This window comes from Chiroxiphia lanceolata, chromosome 15 (genome assembly GCF_009829145.1).
Source record: "Chiroxiphia lanceolata isolate bChiLan1 chromosome 15, bChiLan1.pri, whole genome shotgun sequence".
In the NCBI taxonomy this organism is placed as follows: domain Eukaryota; kingdom Metazoa; phylum Chordata; class Aves; order Passeriformes; family Pipridae; genus Chiroxiphia; species Chiroxiphia lanceolata.
In genome coordinates, this window is record NC_045651.1 from 9445411 (window position 1) to 9467233 (window position 21823).

At 48.4% G+C, this 21823-nt stretch overlaps 1 long non-coding RNA gene across 1 annotated transcript; it reads left to right on the forward strand.

Annotated features, from left to right (window-relative positions):
- The first annotated feature begins 14192 nt into the window (after positions 1-14192).
- LOC116794402 lies at positions 14193-18923 on the forward strand. Its single transcript, XR_004359789.1, has 3 exons — positions 14193-14436; positions 18430-18627; positions 18735-18923. It is a non-coding gene; the product is annotated as an uncharacterized LOC116794402 (long non-coding RNA).
- The last annotated feature ends 2900 nt before the right edge of the window (positions 18924-21823 follow it).

Here is a 21823-nt window from a genome sequence, read left to right on the forward strand (position 1 = left end):
AAGGGAAATGAGTCATCTCCAGCTTTCCACAGAGACCAGACCAGCCTGGCATGGGGACCAGTGGTGCTACACAAGATCTTCTTACCCTGATTTTGCACCAAAGTCACCAGTTCAGCCTCAGGGCCCCCTTTGTGCTGTGATGCTGTAAAAGCCAAGCTACCGTCTTTCGGAGGACACAGAAGAGTCCCACAGCGCTCGTCTGCGGGAGGATTTTGGCCTCTGCTGCACACACGTCACTTGTGTTGGCAGAACTCCAACTGACCTCGATGGACGAGAGACACAAAACATCTGCACCCAAGACAACACTCTCCAGCAAACATTTTCTTCTTAAGAAAAAAGGCAAGGCTGAGTTGCCCTGTGTTCCCATGCTGGTCACCAGTGTACAGGGCTGTGGGGAGAACGTAGCCAGGAGCCATCCTGGTGGGCTGTCCTCTCCAAAATAACCAGCCACTCCAACCAGTTCCTAACACTCACCACATCACCTCCCAGAAATCTTGTCATGTCAGCTCCATGCTCTGGACTGGCCACTCATGAAGAGCCAGTTGGTTGCAGGGTAAGAGAGACTTCATTTCATTCACAACTTCTTGTCTAAGATGTTTTTATGGGGATGATCTATGAATTTAAGTGTGCAAAGCTGGCAACTGCTTTATTCCCAGTTTTATTCCTCTAAACTGCTTTTGAGATGGGAAACCAAAGAAAAGTGGGAATAGAGGATCAATCTAAGCTCATACTGGAAGCAGGAGGCAGAAAAGGGGCAGTCCCAGAACAGAGCATCCTTTCTCTGCCACTGCAAAGGGGCTGGCGAGTAAGTGTAAGGGAGACCCCTAAGCAATGCAGCAGACATACAGCTTTCCCAGGCAAGGACAGCACAAGGGATGCTCCTGAAATGCTCATCAGGTGTCAGCAGCCCTGCCCAAAAACCTGCCCAGGTGTTTGCTCCGTGCCTGTGGTCACACTCTGGTTCCTGCAGTGCCACGCACGGTCCCCAAAGTGGAGCTTCCCATCAGCTTCCCCTCCTCAACAGGAGAGTGTTAAGAAAAAGAAGACAGACAAATAAAATAGGATTTCTCCTTGTTATTTTGCAAGTGTTATTTTTGTGCAGCAGCTGCCCAGCCCCAAGGCAGAGCCAGGAGAGTTGCAGGGCAGAGAAACCCCAATGTTATCACGTCCCAACAGTGGCTTTCTCCCAGTAACTAATCACAAGGTTTACAGATACTCCTCACAATGGTCAGAAAGCTGCCCATAAATAACCAAATGGAACATTAACTGACTGCAGAGCACTTTTACTTTCATTAACTGTTGTTATGACCTTTGTTAGCTCAAGTAGAGGGCTGGGGGTTTCCAGTCACTATCTGATAACCATATGGAAAAGCTGAGAGCTTTTTCCCAAAAAATACACTGTGAAGTAGTAACTGTAAATTAACATTTCCATTAAAGTTGCACTCCAAACTAAAACTGAGAAATAATTAGCATTGTGCTGATTTGAGATGGAGAACTGCAGCAGAGCAGGAAGGTGAGTGACCCAACCACAGACTCACAGCTAATCAGTCACAATGCAGAGGAAGTAAGTCTGCTCTCAGCTGTACAGAAGCAACTCAACTGCACAAAACTAATATATATCTTTCTTAACAAAATACCTAATGATAGAACTCTGCTTAAAAAAAAGATGATTTACTTACCATCCAGTGCCCCAAACAATTCTGGACAAAGTGGGCCCCTCTTGTGCCATCCCTACATCTTCCCTGTGAGGGTGGTGAGCCCCTGGCACAGGTTGCCCAGAGAAGCTGTGGCTGCCCCATCCCTGGAAGTGTTCAAGGCCAGGTTAAGCAGGGCTTGGGAGCAGCCTGGTTTAGTGGAAGGTGTCCTTGCCCATGGCAGGGGGATGGAACAAGAGGATATTTAAGGTGACTTCCAACCCAAACTATTCCATTCCACCACTGGCACCCCCCTACCTTGCAGCACAGACATGTGTTGTTACTCCATCAAAGAAAGAAGCTAAAACAGATGGAGATTGATTGCTGCCCCAAAAATCACACTGGGAATTCTCTCTCAAAGCCAAACACAACAAGCAGAGCCCTCAGTGCTGTGCTCAGACAACCCCTGACCTCCTACTGCTGCTTCTATATGATAAATTCCATAGTTTTGTGGTTTGTTATTTTTTTAGCATTGAAAATAATCCTTGCCCAGATATACAGGGATCACAGTGCCATGTCCAAACAAACACTCCACTCACTGGCAAGGAGCTTTGTTAACACAACTCGATGTGCTGAACTATACACACGGTTTGCCTGAACATGTGTTGAAGCTACAGAGATTGTCTGGAGCCCTGGACCCTGTTTTAAACCAGTCTCTTTGCAGGCTGCATTCAAACCATCCCCCCCCAGCAACACTGAGTGGGCAAGGGGCACTGTTTGCCAGCCAGCAGCTCCAGGGAGTCCAGCTGCTCTGCTCCAAGCCCTGCCAGGGGACCCATGTCCAACATGGCACAAGATCTCTTAGATTGCCCTGGTACAGTTCCTCACAGAGGAGAAAAGGAAAAAAAAAAAAAGACAAAAAAAAGGGTGAACAAAAAAAACTGAAGCAAGATAAAGGCTTTGATCAAAGGATTTGCAGCCTAAAGTCTTGATAGTCCTTAAACTGGTTTGCACCTATGCAAAAACTCCTTGTGCTACATCACCAGCTGTGACTCCATCTTAAACCAGAGCACAGACAGGAGTCAAAGACCACTCTGTGCTCATGAGCAGGTAATTCAGGTTATGTCAACCTGCTCTTTTCTCCATCCACACACAGCACAGTTCTTACCTCCTGCAAGGAGAGCGATGCACTATTCCAGATCACTTATCTGCCAATTTCCATTTTCAATCATACGCCTTCCAGCATTCCCAAACTGTTGTCCTGTGTTTCTTTGCCTGACACATTGTAAAAAAAACCCAGACTGCAAAGCTTAGTTGATGTTTATAGGAGACTGTGGAAACTTACAGCTCACAATAATTAACTTTAAATAAAATGTTAAGCTACATTAAATACAAAATAGAGGGCAATGGGGGAAATGCTCTGAAATCCACCGGTGGAAGACAGTGTACTCTGAGTACAAATTAGTAACATCTATTAATGGGAGAATCTCAGTGGATTAGGTTAACTAACAAAAGTAATAATAATTAACATTAGTCACATAAAACAGAATTGACTTCCAATTGCTTCTAACATTATTTTTTCTAATGAAGTTGCTGGAAACTCATCAGAGTTGGCAGGATAGCTTATCAGGGAACAGCCACAGTCAGCAGGATTAGCTGCTTAGTGCCGGGGCGTGATTCACCCTGAGGAAGAACTGCTCGTCCTCCTCAGCATCAGGAAGGAAATTTTCAGCAATCAGCTCTTTGCTGCTCTTTCATCCCCTTTCCAGGCATCGGCAGCTCAGCCTGGGCAGGCAGGACACTTGAAGGGCCCATGCATGAAGCTGCCTGCCAGGAACCAGTTGTCCTTTTTATAGCTCCACACTGATTTACTTATGGTCGTGGGCCTTGCCTCCCCGGTTTGTTTTGGGTTTATCTCGTCAGAGAAAAGTTTAACTTTGCCCCCCTTGCACATGAAGTTGTACACACCGTCTGCTCAAAGCTGACTGCTCTGGAAACCAGACCTCTTCCTCCGGGTTAAGTGCCTTTTCCACAAAACCTTTCTGCAAATAGCAACTTACTGCATATGTTACAGGATGACTCGTCAAACCCTGAAGACAGTCTTATACTGCAACTGCTCTGTGACACCAGCCACGCTCCTTGATGGAAAGGGTTCTGTGGAAACCTTTTATGTCCAGTGAAGGCAAGGACAACCACAAGCTCCACAGGGCAGAGACTGAAAATTAATTTCTAGGCAAAGCAAACTTCACTTTTGCAGCAGTTTTTCTCAAGCTTGAATGCACCACTGTCCCATCAGCTCCCTGTCTCCCGTCACCCCAAGAATATCTGTCCCTCCTGAAGTATCCAAAACACATCCACTGGTGTCCACAATGCTTCATTAGCCCCCAGGGATTCCTCTCACTCATTTACTAGAGCATTTATTTTCCACATGGAAAACAGGACTGCTCCTTTCAAGTCCCACACACCCAGATGCTGCCTGAAAAACCACATAGAAACATAAAATGGTTTAGGTTGGAAGGGACTATAAAGATCACCTAGTTCCAAAAGCTCTGCCATGGGCAGGGACACCTTCCACTAGACCAGGTTGCTAAGAGCCCCATCCAACCTGGCCTTGAACACTTCCAGAGATGGGGCAGCCACAGCTCCTCTGGTTAACCTGTGCCAGGGCCTCACCACCCTCACAGTAAAGAATTTTTTCCCGATATCTCATCTAAACCTACTCTCTGTCAGTTTGAAGCCATTTCCCCTTGTCCTGTCACTACATGCTCTTGTAAGAAGTCCCTCTCCACCGTTATTGTAGGTTCCCTTCAGGTATCTTGCATCACCCTGAACATGCTCTTCCCAGCCCAAAACGAGACAAAGCAAACATGCTCAGCTCGCACAAGGGCTGGTAGCAGCAGCTGATGGTCTCCTCTGTGCCTCACTGACACATCAGGTGAGCTCAGCACAGGGCTGCCACTGCCACGAGACCACCCAGCAGCCACTCCTGGGAGATGCTGTCCCATCACCAGCAGCAGCAGCACCGATGGGGTCTGTTCCCAGTGACTGCTGGGGACCACCAGCTGGAACAACGAGGATGACTTAGATCGTCATCTGTCCCTCCCTGAGGAACAATACAGCCTTTCAGCAATAACAGCTCTTTGAGAATTAATATCCTCAACGTGGCACGGTGTCACAGTGTCACAGGTCCCCTCCCCCTACCCCGGCTGGTGGCCTTTGTCTGACATCACTGTTTGTTCCCCGCTCAGCAGTGGTCAATCAGCTCTAACAACAGTGGCCCTAATCAACACCTCCCAAGAGAATTTGGGGAGGACGTTCCCACCCACCCATGCCTCTCTGCAAACTGCTCCTCATCATGCTCAGGGACTGGGAGGCTTGGACTTTCCAGTCATTGCAAAATTCCAGTTCATACTGGCTCAGAGAGCCCTTGAGAGACAAGTTTGTTATGGAGAATCCAGATCACATTTTTCCACCCTGAACACTATCTTGTTTGTGCCCTCTCCACCCTCCTGTCCCTTCCTCTCTCCCAGCCAAGCTGGCAGGAAACTCCATGGGGGGTTTTTTCCCCCCCAAGCAGATGTTTCATCTGCTTTTGTTGCTACAAGATGCAGGTCAAGTCCTGGCAACGCACACAAATCCTGAGCTGCACAGCTAATGACTAGCATCTGCATCCAAGATTAATCAAGGAGGTGGGAAAAGGCACATCCAACAACAAAACACAAATCCCCTTTTCTAATTATTTTGCACTAGCAGCAAAACATTTATTTCCCAGGACTTCCAAGAGGTGGAAGAGGTGCCTGGATTGGTCGGCACCTCCAGTTTACTGGGCCGAGAGGGGAGAGGGTTAAAAGAATTTCTTGTTCCACGCCAAAGCTTTGTGTTCTGGAAGAGATCCAGAGAGAGATCCTTTGCCTTCAAGAACAAAAGGAATGGCTCCCTGTTTTCGGGGGAGCTCTGCACACTGTGACATGACCTACACTGGCAGCATCACTACACAGTGATGTGACGCTCCCCAGGCACTCAGCCACAGATGATGGAGCTTCTGCCACTCATTCCACCCCACCACCCCACCTCCCTTTTGTCATGGCTTGCTCTGAACCATGTGCCACACTCCCTTCCAGCCTGTCTTTTCCATCTCCAGCCACCTCACTCCAACACATTCCCTCGTCTCCTTCCAGCCCTATTGGCACCATCATTCTGATGATGTAAAGCTCGGAAGAGCTGCATCTCAGAGCAGTTTGAGAGGCAGAAATGTTCCTCCATGTAACCCAGGCTGCTCCCAAGTCTGTGAGGCACCAGGAGGGACTGGAGCCAGCCCGTCACATCCAGGCATTGCAGATTCCTGGTGTGATTCCCCAGCAATGACAAAACCTCTGGGACAAAGCCTGCTCAGTTTTGTCTCCCCACAGAGACATTGGGGATGGCAGTCAAACCCACCCAGTCCTCCCCTGCACTGCATCTAGAGATCCATGCACAGAGCTGAAAATCCTCTGGGCTTTCCACTGATCTCCTGTCACTTCTTCTTCCCCACCCCATGTTCCCAGGAAGCCCCAGAGATCGATCTCATGCCATTTTGGGGGATAAGACTAAAAAAAGCTGCCTCACACTAACAGAAGGGGAAGGCATCTGAGAGAGCTTGCAGCCAGCCAGCTCCCAGGGGTGATCCATTCCCCAAGGCAACATCTGGAGCCTCACCAGCAGCTGGCCTGCTCCCTCCTGATGGCCTCAGGAGGTCTGGAAGTATTTAACACCAAAAACTCAGGTCTTGTGTACCCTACCCTTTTTCCCTTAAAGTCTCTCTGGACAAGAGGCAATTTAGAACAAGGATATTTGAAGAAACAAGTCCAGAGGAACTGCTGACTGTTGCTAACTCTCCACTTCACTTTTTTTTTTTCTAAGTTCTATTTTACAGTCATGTCTGTTGTTTTCCTTATGGAGGATAAATGATCTGTTGACATCCTCAAGGCAGAGAAAGTTCTCAGTGGGCAATTCTTCCTAAGAGACTGCAACAAAACCAACCTGACGTGGCATATTTAATATTTGTAAGGCTGAAAAAAACTAAGCGTCAAGAAAAAAGCAACAGTAATTTTGAGGCTTCATAACAAAGCAGAACAGTAAGCACAACTTACCCGACAAGTCAGCTTTAGGCCACAGCCATCTATTTTTAATGACAAGGTTCAAATAAATTTTTTATCACTGTTTTCTTAGTGTAACCATCACTAGAAAGCCTCCTGGAAATAATAGGTGAGGGGGGGCAGGAGGAGATCCTAGTTGCCCAAGATAATGTATCTCTCGTGCACGCTGGTACTGTGAGGTGCCCTTGCTGGGTGCGACTTTCAGTCCTTCCTCAAACACTTGGGGCGCCTGCAGAACTCCCAGATTCACAGGGATGGTTTGTAATGGCACAAGCACCCATCCCAGCTCCTGCTAATCACACAGGATTGGCATTACTTCCCTGCCTCTGCAGGACAACTCCATCCATGAATGTCTGCTGAGAGCCAAGCATGGAAAGGTCATTATACCTGCACTGAGCAGGGAGGAGAGACACCTGCCAAAAAAGATTGCCTATCTAGCCTGTTTTCCTTCCTGCCACAGCAGTCCAGGGCCAGTTCACATGTTTCCCAGGACGGAGACTCCCACAGGGACATGTTCCTGCCTCACAGCCCCACCAGGGACCCCAAACTCCCCTGCCACTCTGCTTTCTTCTGCCTGAGCTACACACAATGGCCTGGGTGGGTGTCCCCAAAGCCACACACAGGGCTGTCAGCTCTGATGGCTGTTAAGGAGATGTCCACTTCCTGCCTCCCGATTTTCATTATTTACAGGCACTGACAAATTTGCTTCTTCATGGAGCTGGGCCAAAACCAGCAAACGACTGCTCCTTCCCCCTCCTAAGGGCCCAGAGCCCAGCGCACAGGGAAGGCATTACAACTATGTAACCTGGGGTCACATTTCACCCTGGACTCAATTACCAAGGGTTAAAAATGGAACAAGTCTTTACTTTCCCATAGGAAAGTTGCTCTCTGTTGCCCACTGCCTCCAGTGGCCTTCTGACACTTCTACAGAAAACAGCATCCTCCTCAGTTCTGGTTCATGGGGAATTTCTCCAGAGTGCCTTCCATGCTGGCGGCTCCCCAGCAGACAGATCCTCTCCAAGCCACCACATCCTGCTCACATGGAGCATCCCTGGGTGGCTGGTCCTGCTGCGGGGGGAAGCGCCCGTCAGCCTTCACACAACAGCAGCAAAACCAGGAAAATCATCACAGTCCTCCTGTAAAAACCTCTCACACAAAACCCCCTCCCGTACAAAAGGAAGATGGAGATTATTTCTGCCGGGAAAGGGGATTCAGGAAAAATGCCTACAGGAGGGCATGACTGAGGTCAGCAGTTTGAGCCCTGCAGCCACATCAAAAACAGTGAGATGTTCTGCTCTCTTGCAGCAAAATTTACTTCTCCCTGTTCCACCAAGATGCATCCACCTGTGGAAAGGACAGCCAAAAACACCTGAAACCATAATGGATCTACTGATAGGAAGGTCCTTGTTCCAGCACAGCTCGTGGGACCAGGGGACCTGTGACTCTGCAAGGTCGCATCTGGAAATGCACAGGGAATCCCAGGCCATCCATGGACCACAGCAGCTCCAGCCTGTTTCTTCTCTCTTTTACATCCTTGTTCTGGGACAGAGTTTTGTGCACCATGACCACGCTTTGTGCTTCTCACAATTACCCTCTTGTCACTTGGCTGATTTCACCACTTGTCTTGTGTCCCCTACAGGCCTGGGGCAAGCCACTGGCTGAGCAAACACTGTCCAAAGTATTCTCCCTTTAACAAAGCCTGCCAGGCAATCAGGAGTGGGAGAAAGTCTTAATTTTCCCAAATCTCACCCCCAGAGACCCTAGAGTGCATGAGTGCATGAGTTCCTGTGGGAGGAAAAATATTATACATATATTTTTGTATATATATATACATATATAAAAAATCGGGGCAGACAGCACACAGAGTGCCCAAAACACCCTTCAGCCCCTGCTTCTGCCCAGCACAGGAGGCACCAGAAGGTGCAGAGGGCACATGAAGCCACAGTCAATTCCAGCCTCTGCAAGAGTAGCACAGGGAGGGATTTTAAAACCCACGACTTGAATATAAGCAGAGGAAGCCCAGAGCATGTCCAGGGACAGCAACATGTTTGTAGAAAAGGAGAGGCAAGACCACATCTGTAAGTACAGCTGCCTCATTGTCTCAAGCCTCCAGGGGCAGAGGGGTCTGTTCAGCAAGAATTGAGCAGCTGCCAACCTCCTCTCTGCTTCCCCAAGCACCCAGTAGACCCTCAACCCCAGAAACACTGGGATCACTGGGATCACAGGCAGCAGCGGCACATCCAGCTTATGTTTAAAGCCCACCCAACCCATACCAAGTGGGCCTCAAAGGGAGCATGGGCTGGTAATCCAGAGACTTAGAAACAAGTGCCACCTTGTACCTATTCATTGCTGGGCTCGGGGAGGCCACTCAGTCCCTCACCTCAGCTCCATGAGGAGCCAAATTGCTGCAGGGGCCAGAGGCAGAGCTGCACACTGACTGCAAACTGCTGCTGGCATCCCAACAGTGGGGATGTGAAAATCACCCCCCTTGGAGCACAGGCAGCATCACCACCAAGCCCCTCACAGCTGCCTTCAACCCTCGTATAGACGTGGCTCTTCCACAGGGTCCTGTCTCAGAACACAACCACACCAGCACAATGAGGCACAAGTGCATTGGGTTTTCTGTGCACGGCACCACTTGTTTACCCCCCACTGCTGCTCCTTCTGCATCAGCCAGGTCTCCCCTAACAGCTTCAAACAGCGTGACGTGCATCAGAAGAAAAATGAGAGAGATGTTTTACTAGCACAGCCATTGGAAGCAGAGCAAGAAAATGCAGCAGCCCTCGAACTGGAAAGGCTAAGCCACAGTTTGGGAGGTTTCCCAGCTGGGATGGGGGGCTCTGGAACCATTCATGCGTGATGCCTGGGCAGAAAAGATTATCTGGTGGGAAGAGGAAGAGCTCAGTCCACAGACACACATTGCTGAGCCTTGTTTAGAGACCCTGCTGCTGTCTTTGCCTGTCTTGTTTGGCTCATGCAGCCACACTACTGTGTGGAGCTGAGGGAGCCCCCTTTGTGCCCACCCGTGACAGCAAAGCCAGGCACTTAAGGAGCTGGACACTGTCCTGCTGGTCAGGGCTGGGACAGTCCATCCCTGCAGAGGTGCTCAGACACCCCAGCTGCCACCAAAACACACTTGGGCAGTGCAGAGGAAAGAAGAGGCAGCACAGGACTCTCCTGGGGTGGGGGTTTGGGTCTCCCCTTGCTCACATGGGCAGGATGGGGGCCAGGTCTCCAGATGGTTGACACTATTGCAGGGGCCAGGTTTCCAAGAGCTGGGACACATCTCCGAAGAGCTCAGCACCCAGCACAGGAGGGGTGCCAGGAAACCTGGCCCCCAGGATCCAGAATGCTTCATAAAAATACACACAGCAATGTCTATTCTGTCTCCCACACACACTGCAGCATATATAATTTCCACCACAGTAAGGGGAGAGATATACATCAATGATCCTCTTTCATTTCTCTTGCTGAAAGCTGCTGGCTACAGAATTTGGCAGCCAGGGAGCTGATGGTAGAGCTCACATAGCCACTCCAAAGGGGAGCATCAACTCCACACACGGTCCCATCCCTGGCCTCTGCCCTGTAGCAGGCCAGGCTCATTTCTATAGCTCATTAAAGAGGGATAAAAGTAACCTTTAAAGGTTGCTTTCATGTGAAACAAGTCTAAAACCAAACAATGACTTGGCAAAGGGTGAATTGGATTTTTAAAAGCAATGCATTTTACTGGAAATCTTATTTCTTTCTTCTTTTTTTTTTTTCCCCTCTTTTGCTTCCTTTGAGCCTGATGGTGGATTATTTTTCCTTGACACAATCCCGCCTCCGCTGTGATAGATGACGGCACATTTAGCAGTGTTCAGCCAAAACTTTTTATCTCCATATGGAAGATGGATGGATGAGGACTCTGAAGCCCGCATCAATTCCTTCAAGAACAAACGAGGATCCAGCCCAAACCCCCTCCCAGGTTTGTTTAAAATACACGGAGCATGGGGCAGATGATGTGAACCTATAAAGCTCCATCTGGCACCATTTTCAGTGTTTATGAAGCAAAACGGAACGTGCACTGCCCGAGACATCCAGCCACCTCCCTGGAAAGCACCAGGGACAGCTGTAGCTTGGAGGGGCTTTGTGCTGGGGGCCAGGACTGCCTGCACCACCTGTGTCAGATGTATAACATGTCAAGCACTGCTCTGTGGGGCAAGGTGAGAGGCTGAGATGTCCCCAGCCTTCTGAGCAGGGATAACACACAGCTCCTTGAGGGCAGAGGCTGCAAGAGCCAGAGAAGAAGCCAAGTGGCTCTTGTATTAAAAATTAACAGGCACTGCATCACTGCAGCAGTCCTTCCTAGGAGCACACATTGCAGGAGAGTCATCCTGGATAAGCAAAGCAGAGCAGGAGATCGTAGAATCACAGAATGGTTTGGGTTGGAAGGGACCTTAAAGATCATCTTGTTCCAACACCCTGCCATGGGCAGGGACACCTTCCCCTAGACCAGGATGAGGAGGCCCTGGAGCAGCTCTGGAACTTTGAAAGTTCCTCACCAGCATGGGCAACTTCCTTGCATCATCCCAGGTGAGGGAGCAAGCAGGTGACATTCAGGATTTCAAGTGAGTCAAGGAAAATTCATCAGCATCACAGCTCGTTCTTTCTTATCTTTACTTTTCATAAGAGCTGGGCCACAAGCCTTCAAAAAGCTTTTCTGAATGCAGCTCAGCTCCATGTCCAGAAGTGCCACATCCCACAGGACCACCTCCCAACCCCCTGACCACTCCCTTAGTTTCCCTTCCCACCTGAACCGAGAACTACAAAGAGCAGAGGTTATGGGTAGATTTCCTCCCTACAAGATGTTAGCAAAACTCCAGAGGAAACTTGCTGGGGGAGCACTAACCCTGAAGCAGGTTGGGTAGGAAGGACACAAGAGGTGAAGGGGGCTGAGAGTTGTACACCTGTAGGAAAACACTATGGACACATCCTGGCACAGGGCTCAGCAGCAACAGCCATTACACAAAACAACACATGCACCATAGCACTCACACACCTCATTAATAATGTCTAGAGCTCCCAATGCAACATGCCAGAGAAGTTACCTAACCAGCAATAAAAACTCCTTTGGCCCCGTCTCTGGTACAAAAGCCAACACTCTTCATCTCGTAAAATGCAAAAAGCCCCCAGATGTTTATAAAACTCCATTGGGCGGCTCAGTGCAAATGTTGTTTAGCATCAAAGCACTAGGGATCAAAACTGACCATCCAGCTGACAGGAGCTTTGTAGATGCTGTCATGTAGCAGCAGGATGATCCTCTCCAGCTTCCCTCAGCATCGGAGCAGTGCCCTCCAGCCCCACACCTCCTGTCACACCAACCCATTGAACACATCTTTCAGAGCAATTCCAACACCTACTGCCCAGCAAGAGCAACAGGCAGGAACTAGTTTAGAATATGGAATAAATTCCTCCGGTGAGGGTGGTGAGGCCCTGGCACAGGTTGCCCAGAGAAGCTGTGGCTGCCCCATCCCTGGAAGTGTTCAGGGTCAGGTTGGACAGGGCTTGGAGCAACCTGGTCTAGTGGAAGGTGTCCCTGCCCATGGCAGGGGGTTGGAAATAGATGGTCTTCAAGGTACCTTCCAACCCAAACCAACCATTCCATTCATTCTATTTACACATGTACATACAGGCACATATGCATGGATGTATACACAGGTCAGTGGAAGATGCTGCCCACACGTAGCACATCCACATTGTGGATCCCAAATCATAGGAAGGCTTGCTGCATCCACGTGGCTCCTGCTGTTTCCTGGGGACTCTTTTGAAGGATGGAGTGCATGTGGGTGCTCTGCATCCCACACCTGCAGGGCTGAGCACAAAGGCAACTGGCACCGCTCTGTGCCACAGTCGGCAGCACATTGTGAGGCTTTAGACAGAGGAGCTCCCCAGGGATCTCCCAGTGACAAACACCATCCCAGTTCCATGGCTAAGACCAGGCCAAGTAAACACAGAGTATATTTATTGCTCCTAAGAAACGCTTTCATTTCCCCCCCCCCCCTCCTCCATGTTCAATTCAAGATAGCAGCAGCGAGCTACGAAACACTCCCTCCATGTGGTGCTGTTAACCATGGGAAGCAATGCATGCTAGCTTGGACAGATCATTATCCCTTCATGCACAGGGCTGAGGAAGGGGGTGGCAGTCTATAATGACGCTAATTAAGTCCTTAAGTGCCTTGGTAAAAAGCAGGTAAGACTTCAGCAAAGGCAGAATATTCCATTAGGGCAGGCTTCACCGTAGACACAATGCTGCATAATGGGATCCTGTAATTATGCCTGCACTGCAGAGACTTTTAAAAAAAGGAACCCTGTTTTACATTCTCTAATGCAAACAGCATGAAATGATGTTGCTTAGAAACCTTTACACTCCTACAGTGTGTGCAAAAAAGTTATTCCAGACATCTGTATTTAAAATAAAATTTAAAAACAATCCTACCGCACACACTCACATGGATCTTGGCTTCACATTGAGTGATGAAGCCTATGAAATGTCAGAGGAAATTTAAATTAAAAAAAAAAATGACACATGCATTTAAAAACTTGAGCAGCTTGTTAAGTCATTTCAGGTTATGTCTGGTACTGTTCTACCTCACCCCTTCACACAGAGCTCCATCTCTGTGGATTGATGGTACCATTTGTACCAATCCAGACTGAGAGGCTCATAATTGTTTCCCATGTCAGGCTGACCTCAAATACCTGGAAAAGATTTTCTTTTTCTAGTGAAGCGACCCCGGGTTTCACTCCAGGATTGGCACACACAGAACAGAGCACTGTCCAGGTGCTGGAGGCACAGGAAAGCCCCTCTGGTACAGACAATGGGACACTTTAATGCACAAGTCACACAGCAGGGCACAAGACCCAAACACCCGCTGCCGCTGGTCGCTGCTCGGTGCCTCCCCTCAGGCTGAGCAGGGTGGAGGGACACAGTGGTGCCCTGAAATTTCCTACACCAAAGGCAATACAGTCAGATCTGCAGCAGCCCACAAATAGCATTTTTACCAAGCATCATCCTGATACTTCCTCCCGTAATTCGGGCATCGCATCCCACAGGGATGGCAGGGCCCTCCAGGGAAAGCTTCCTCTCAATCCAAGTAGGCAGGCGGGGATGGGGCTTTCTGCACCCACGACACCACGCAAAGTGGGAGGGACTGTCAGCTTCACTCCCTGTGTCCAAACCTAGCCCTGACCTGAGCCCCTGGCACGGCACAGCCCTGGGAACCCCATCCACGGCTGCCACTGCCTCCCCCCCACCCATTGCTCTCCCCACCATCTCCTCCTCCTCCTCTCAGAAAAGGTCACCCCTCTTTGCCTGGCAACAGGAAGGAACGCTCGGCAGCAGGCACGGCTGATGGATGCGTCACAGCTGCCACCACGCTGTCACACGCCACCAAAGGCCAGCAGTTACTACAAGAGGAGCGCTGGGGAAGTGACAGACCTGAGACAGGGGGATGTGTCCCAGCCGGCTGCGCTTGGCACGACACAGAAAACTGAGCTGATGCCTTGTCTCCTTTCCCACACCCAAACCCCACCACTTGCAGGTTTCTAGTGGGTTTTTTTTGACATTCCCTGCTGGTAGAGGGGGATGGAGACAAGAGATTGAGCCTGAGCACCTTCATCAACAGAGAAATGTAAATATCCTGAGGGATGGGCAAAAGTGGAAACTCCTGTCCTATAGGGAAAGCCTTCACTGATGGGAGACTGAGTGCTGTGCCTCTGATGCGAAGGCCAGACTCAGCAAGATCATCTGAACCGTGCTAACAAGTTGAAGTTGTGTCAGGGAAGGTTTAGGTTGGATATTAGGAAAAGGTTCTTCCCCCAGAGGGTGGCTGGGCACTGAACAGGCTCCCCAGGGCAGTGGTCACGGCCCCAAGGTTGACAGAACTCAAGGAATGTTTGGACAGTGCTCTCAAGGACAGAGTGGAATTGTTGGGATGTCCTTTCCAGGGCCAGGAGTTAGACTTTGATGATCCCTGTGGATCCCTTCCAACTCAGGATATTCTACAATTCTATGAACAAGATCCCTGCATAAAGCAACTTTTTTCAGCTCTGCTGGCACCCAACCTCTCAGTTCTCTCCCAAGACTGCCTTGATCCTCAAGACTATAATGGCCAGAAAACATTTGTCTTAAAATCACCTTTCAGAACTGCCACTTTTTCTTCTATCCACTGCAAAGAACCTCCTCATAAGAGCATGTTAACTGTTACAACATTTTAAACGGCAGAGAAAGCATTTTCTCTGCTCATGCTTTTCTGCTGATACCTGGGAAGATCCTTAGGCAGCATCATGGGTGAACTCCAGCTCCTGCAGGTGTTTCAGCCTCTTGCCAGGGAGCTCTTAGTGGTGGTACAGGTATGTACAAGGTCGACTCTTGTTCGCTACACGCTGCTTTGCCCACAGATGCCAAGGATCCAAATTTGGAGCCTCATTCTCCCTATCCCCAGGCTTTGCAAATTCCTTTGCATTGCTCTGGGGCAGGAAGCAATGCCCTTTTGATCTACCCCACATGGGTTACCTTTACTGGTTATTGCAAGCAGAAAAGAGCCAGAGCACAGGCAAAGGAACCAAGCAGAAGGGTTTAACTTTTCAGTTTCCTGCTGCTGTTACAAGCCCTCCTGCAGTCACAGGGAATGGATGGGTCTTGAGGCCAAAAATGCATAAAGCACTAAATCATGGGTTTTCAGCTCCCTGGTTTGTCCCCCCCCAAAGAAGCAGCTTTGCCTTTGTCACCTCTGGCTGTCACAGAATTGCCATCACCAGTAAGGCTGAAGGACCAGCACCTGCACTGAGCAATCAGCTCCCTGCAAGGCACTCCAAGGTTGGTCAGAGAAGAAGAGAGAAGGTGACAGGAGGAAAAGCCCTACAGTGGAGTGCACAGACCACCTGTCACCCCAGGGAAAGGGCTGTGTCCTGGACAGGTGAGAGCTCTCAGCTCTGAGACAGCACCAGGAGCATCAGGAGCTTACGGAGGGATCAGAAAGGAGCTCTTAGAAGAGGCACAGGGACAGCTCCCCTCCATGGACCCTTGGGCTTGTCCACATCTGCTCTCTGTGCCTCTCATCCCCCACCACTGGCACATGGTGTGCAACAAAACTGCTCACACCTGGATGAACTGCTCACAAAGTGAAATCAAGCACTAAGATGCTTTAAAGCCTTCTAGTAAAACAGGTATGAAAATTATTATCAAGTTGTGAGACTTTGTATGTCATCCAGAAGGCAGATGTTCGGCAGCTGCTGAAGGCAGAGGGTTGGCAAATTCCCCACTGCACACTGCTCTTGTCCAACTGGAGCAAACTGCAGAAACACATCCTTCCTGGGGGAATGTGCACAGAGCGTGGCCCGGGCAGCTCTCCTCTGCTGGCTGCTCTCCTCCCACTGAGGGAGACAAGCGACCTACAGGCACATTCTTCTGCCATCTTTGATTGTTGCTAAAAATAATCAATACAAACTACGTGGCTCAGCCTGTTCTCACCATTGTTCATTGTGGGGTGAAGTCCAGATCAGATCGAATGTAATTCCATGTGCGGAGTGCTGCTGGTCTCCCAGAGCTCGTGTGGGAGCACAGTCAGTGTCTGTCTGTCCACCAGATACACACAGTGCTAATGGGCATGAATGTGCAGACAGATATAATGCACTGACTGGGCCTCCAGCAACTGGGAGATGAGAAAACGTGCACAGAAATGGAAAATGAAGATAAGGAGCTGGGTTTCCCCATGTACATGCAAGTAAGAAGTTGGAAATCTTGTGATCTTCAAAATAATGAGAGAATGTTCAACCCATTACATCCATACAACATCAGTCATCTCCATGCTGGTATCTGCACAGCCACCTGAAAACTCAGTGTGTGCTCCCCAAATCTTCTGCTCATTATCAAAGTTTAGGTAAACCACAGCAGTTACATAGTTATTTTTCCTCCCAGTATGGTGAGACCAAACAATTAAAGGACAAGTCCCAAGTCTGAGAGATAACACTGCAAAATACAACATACTGGCAACTTCTGCCCATGCTCCAGAACAAACCTTAAAACAGCAAGGAGGTCTCATTTCTGCTTGCACTTCCACTTCGAGGGGCCAGAGCACATCTGACTTCTTATAAATAACTAAGCAAAGTACAGGTTTCATCTGGCTGCCCTCTGCATGGATAATGGATATTTTACAAGGGGAGCGGGGAGGTGAACAGCCAAGAGAAATAAAGTGAAAATCTAAAACTGCTATTAGAGATGGGAAGTCGGATGAGCAGCACCTGCAGAGCCCACGGGATCTCTTTACCTTCTACCCCAAGAAACCACTAATACCACTTGGGGTTATTTCTCCTGTGTGGTATTTAAAAGCCAGTTCTAAAGACTTGATTCAATGCCCATAGCAGTGCAGAATGTTCCCAACCAGCTCCAGCAAAGAGTTAAACACAGGAAACCTGTTGATTAATTTGCAGGCAACAAGCTGCACTAATAAAGCCCTGGGGACCTTAATCAAGCTGTTTGCTGGTTGCCAGACCAAAGCGGGAAGATGGGCAGAGCTGTCAGGATGGATTAGCGTTTGCCCACTGGCAACGTTGCTCCTGAATGAAAGAAAGCGGGGGAGAAACACACACATAAAGGTCTTTTCCAGCCTGAATGGCTCCATGATTCTTTACATGCAGCTGCAGAACACGGAGGGGAAGTGATGTGCCTGGCGCTGGCCGGAGCAGGGCCCGAGGCCGGATGGCTGCGGAGCTCCAGCCTACACAGGGGAGGTAACTCAGGAGATGGGTTTGGATCTTGGGTTTTACGTTCACCTCCATTGTTTGCAATTCCTTCCGAAAAGCTGGGAAGGAGAAATTTCTTCCTTTTTCTATTTAAAAAGATCCCGTGCTTTTCCATTCAATAATTTTTCCTGGCCCTCATTCTGCTCCTATTCCATGGAGAGCGCAATGAAATAAAGATGTTTACGACTGACCCCATTTTGAAAAGTTTTGGTGGCACACATCGGGGGTAGGATGTTTTGCAAATTCAGCTTAAGTTCAAAAAGAACCATTTCCTTTCATTATGACAAGGTTTGACTTGGGTGCATTTACTGTTCTGACACAGCACCATCGGGTTAATGCAGCAGAATCCAAACAAACCCTCTGCCTTCCCATCCCTTAACCAACTGCAAGGAACCCAAGTGGAATCGGTACCAGAATAAGTAAGAATTACAGATATGAACTATGTTTCTGGTTATTTGCATGTTTTAAGCAGCTAAACTTTATTTAACCTGATAATCCTTTCCATAAGAAGCATGTCCCTGTGTGCTGCCAGGGAGCATCTGTCTTGGGGTTCCAGTTCAACAGGCTGTTGTATGTCCAAGAGGATGTACAGAACTTGTAAAACACCTGACTCTATACAGGAATCAGCATGGAAACCCAAAAGATTGATTTTATTTAGCTAAAATTTAACAGACCAAAACGAAGAAGCAGAGAATGGCTCAGCTGTGTATCTTACTTACACAAGGCCACTTCCCCCATCAGCTTTCTGCTGTTCCAGCCAGCAGGAAAGAAATATCCTGTGGGCATTCCTGCAGCTGGTGTAAGTTGCTATAGATCCACTCATCTCAGCACAGCTTTGATAATTTACACCCACCAAAGATCATCTTCTCCTGTGTTTACAGCTCCATCAAACATCACAAGGGACACAAGCAGGATGTTGACACCTCATGACTTGTACCCATGGATGAAGGGGATGGTGAGTACTAAGAAAATGAAAATGCAGCTGAGGATTAGCCAAAGCAATTATGAAAAACAAGTAGTGGAAATAATGATTCATCAGGAATTGAATCTGATGTTGAGCCCAGTCCTGCACTCAGGAGGTGAGGATTCTAGGCCTACAGAAATAATTTTTAAGGCTATTTAAATGAAAAAAAAATGCCCATTGCTAGTTTTGCAACAGCACATTTTTGTCTACCCTATCTTACAGACAGCTCAGGACCCTGGAAAACACATCCTTCTCACCCTGCAGATACTCCTCTCCCCACCAAAACTTCGAGTCAAAAAGAAACACTGCAAAACATTTGAGTCAGATAGGAATATCTGTGTGAAAGTTTGCATCAAGCCAGAGGCCAGACTGAGTGGTTCAGTCTCTCTGAACCAAAATACCATAAATATACCTGCCTATATTATTTCCTAGCTGATCTCCGAGCATTTTCAATATACTTTAGAAAATAATGATGTCACAGTAGCCCCATTAATCTGGAAAACACGGACGTACAGAAACACAGATGACCTTGATCAAGGTCATGTATTCCTGAGAGGACACTGGATGCTCTCAGCCACCATCTCCTCCACCTCATGGAGAAACACACCAGGCATTTCCCCAAGCACAGCCCCAACAGCCAAATGCCGTGTCAGCTCTAGCCAAGGCTGAACGGATGTTCTCTTTGGGTACAGACATCAACAACAGGTCTGTGCCTTGAGCTGGAGAGAACCTGATAGCCAGAAACACCCTCTCATGAGACAATATTTCCATTGCTTTCACTGGGAACAGGATCAGATCCAAAGCTGGGGAGAGGCTGGTACAGAACCCTGACAAGGGCTGAGGGCCATCAAACCTGGGTTAGCTCTCTTCACACCAACTGAACAAAAGAACCTTGCTCCGTTGGTGTCCGTCCTCCATCTGCAAAGATTCAGGTTAAAACATTACAATTACAGGATAAAGTCAAGTGTCAAGTGAGTCACTACCATAAAGATGAAATAAGATAGCTCAACTTGAATCCCTCCACCCCACTCCAGGGTCAGCAGCCAAAACATTTCCCCCGTCAGCTGCAAATTTCCTGCATTGCCAGTGAAATCACAAGCAAAAAGCCAATATTAGCTTTTTCCCCTCAGTGTTCAAAGTTGGATTCCCACAGGCTGTAATTTCACCACCCCTCAGATAACTCAAAACCCTGCCAGAAAGACGTTAACACCACACTGACACACTGCATCTGCCCAGCTGGTTCGGCTCTGCTGAGGCCACTGAGGAAGGACTGGGCTGGGCTGAGTACTGGGAACAACTCCTGTTACTCTGCCTGGAGTAAGGAGAGCTGGCGAGGAAGGGTTGGTCATATGGACTCAGATTTTTCCTACCAACAGCTCAGACAGAGGCACATAAATCTCCCTGAGGGAGAAACATGGGCCCAAGTACAAGGCTGAAGTTTCTAACATCAGCTCTCATGTCACAATGAGACTGGTGGAGTTATACTGATGAGCAAACTACATGGGATCACCAGAAAATGGGCTTCCTGGAAGTCCCTCACCTTCTTATATTTCCTTTGATGGAGCTAAGTGTCCAACTGGGGCCTTAGCCAGGATCTAACCCATGGTTGTCAGCCCCTGGGTGCAAAGCCACCAGGGAGAACCTCTGGGAAGGGGAAGAAAGAATATCCTTCAGGGCATTCATGCCCTTACAAGAAGCACCTCGTACATGCCACAGACATGGTGGCATGTTCAGTATCAAACAGGTTCAGTATCAAAGTGAACAGCAAAGTGATCAGTGCCACCAAAAACCCTCAGCATCCAAGCTCCCAGTGCAACCAGTGCAGGAGGGTCCGTGTCACGGCCACACAGGTTGTGGTTGCTGACAAAAAGCCAGCTCTGCTCATAGGCTGCCTCAGCCCTGAGCTTCGCTGCTCAGTCCCCTCTTGTGGTCAAATTATTTGTTAGTCACCAATGCACCATGTCCCCAAAGCTGTGGGTAGGCCATGGGAAAGACAGAACTACTGATCCTGTTCCAGCTCCAGTTCTATTTAATAGTCCCAAGGGTCACAGTAGTTCTGGGACAAAACCCCAGGCAACACTGCCATCAAAGAGGAGAAAAAGCCTGGCTAGCCAAGAGTAAATCAATGGCAACAACTGAAATGCAATTTCCTAGCAAAAAGCCAGAACATAAAAACAGCAGGGGCAATCCATTATAAGATAGATAAAGATAATTCAGGGGAGACAAAAATCAGTAGGGAGAGGGGTGGGGAAAAATCCAATGTTCAGAGCTTAGATCACTTACTGCAGCAGAAAAACAATATAAAAATATAGAATATAATCTTACTGAAGCCAGTGGAACATTACCATGAATTATAGGCTCCAAATAGCTGAAAACAAAATCAAACAGGGAGTTTGTTTGCAGGAGAATTTCAGATGACTCTGTGGGTCACCTCGATATCCAGCAGTTTTGGAAGAAAAGGAAGGTAGTGAGGAACTAAATTATTTATGTCAGTCAAGCTTATCTGTCACAGGGCTACACCTTTCCTACCACAGCACATTTCTGGGATTAATGATCAGGCACTATCTAGAGCTGGGCAGAAGAAAAACTGAAGTGATTTGGCTATTGGGGAAAAAAAAAAAAAGATGCATTACCCAGCTCAGCTAACACTGAACTTCAGAGGAATATCTCCCCGAACCAATAAAAAGATACACTTTGTGATAACTAAAAAAAAAATTAAGCACTAAAGGATAGCAAGAACAAGAGCTCTGCTGAAAAGTGCATCCAGGAATGACAATTTGGTTAGTGTGGTGCCAATGCCTGATAAACTAATTAAGATGCTAATTAAAAGCAGAGCACTTTTCCATCTGGGGTTCCCAGCAGAGACTGGCTTTAGCCTGAACAAGTCTCACCAGGGAAAGGGGATGGGTGAGCAAAGAGGGCGACTGATTGACAACACAGTTAGGTTTTTATGCCTTCTTTGATGAGACCCTTCACAAGAGGCTGTTGAAGAGAACACAAAGTCATGGGAAATGGCAAAAAAGCAAATGAATAAGGGAGTGGAAAAAGAGGAGAAATAAGCAGGTGGTTTCATTTGGGCCATTTCCTCACCTTAAATTACTAACTCCCCATTGCAATCACCAGTTTACGAACCCAGAAAACAGCTTGAGGGGTTAAAATTCTCTCTTCCACAAGTTACTACAAAGGAAAGCTGAGAAAACTTCAGAGGAGTGAGACAAAAGCAGTGGATGGGTAGTGGTGGCCAAACTGACACCTTTTTCACCCACCAGGTTGGTCGGCACCCCCACAGAAAGCACTCTGCACAGCCCAAG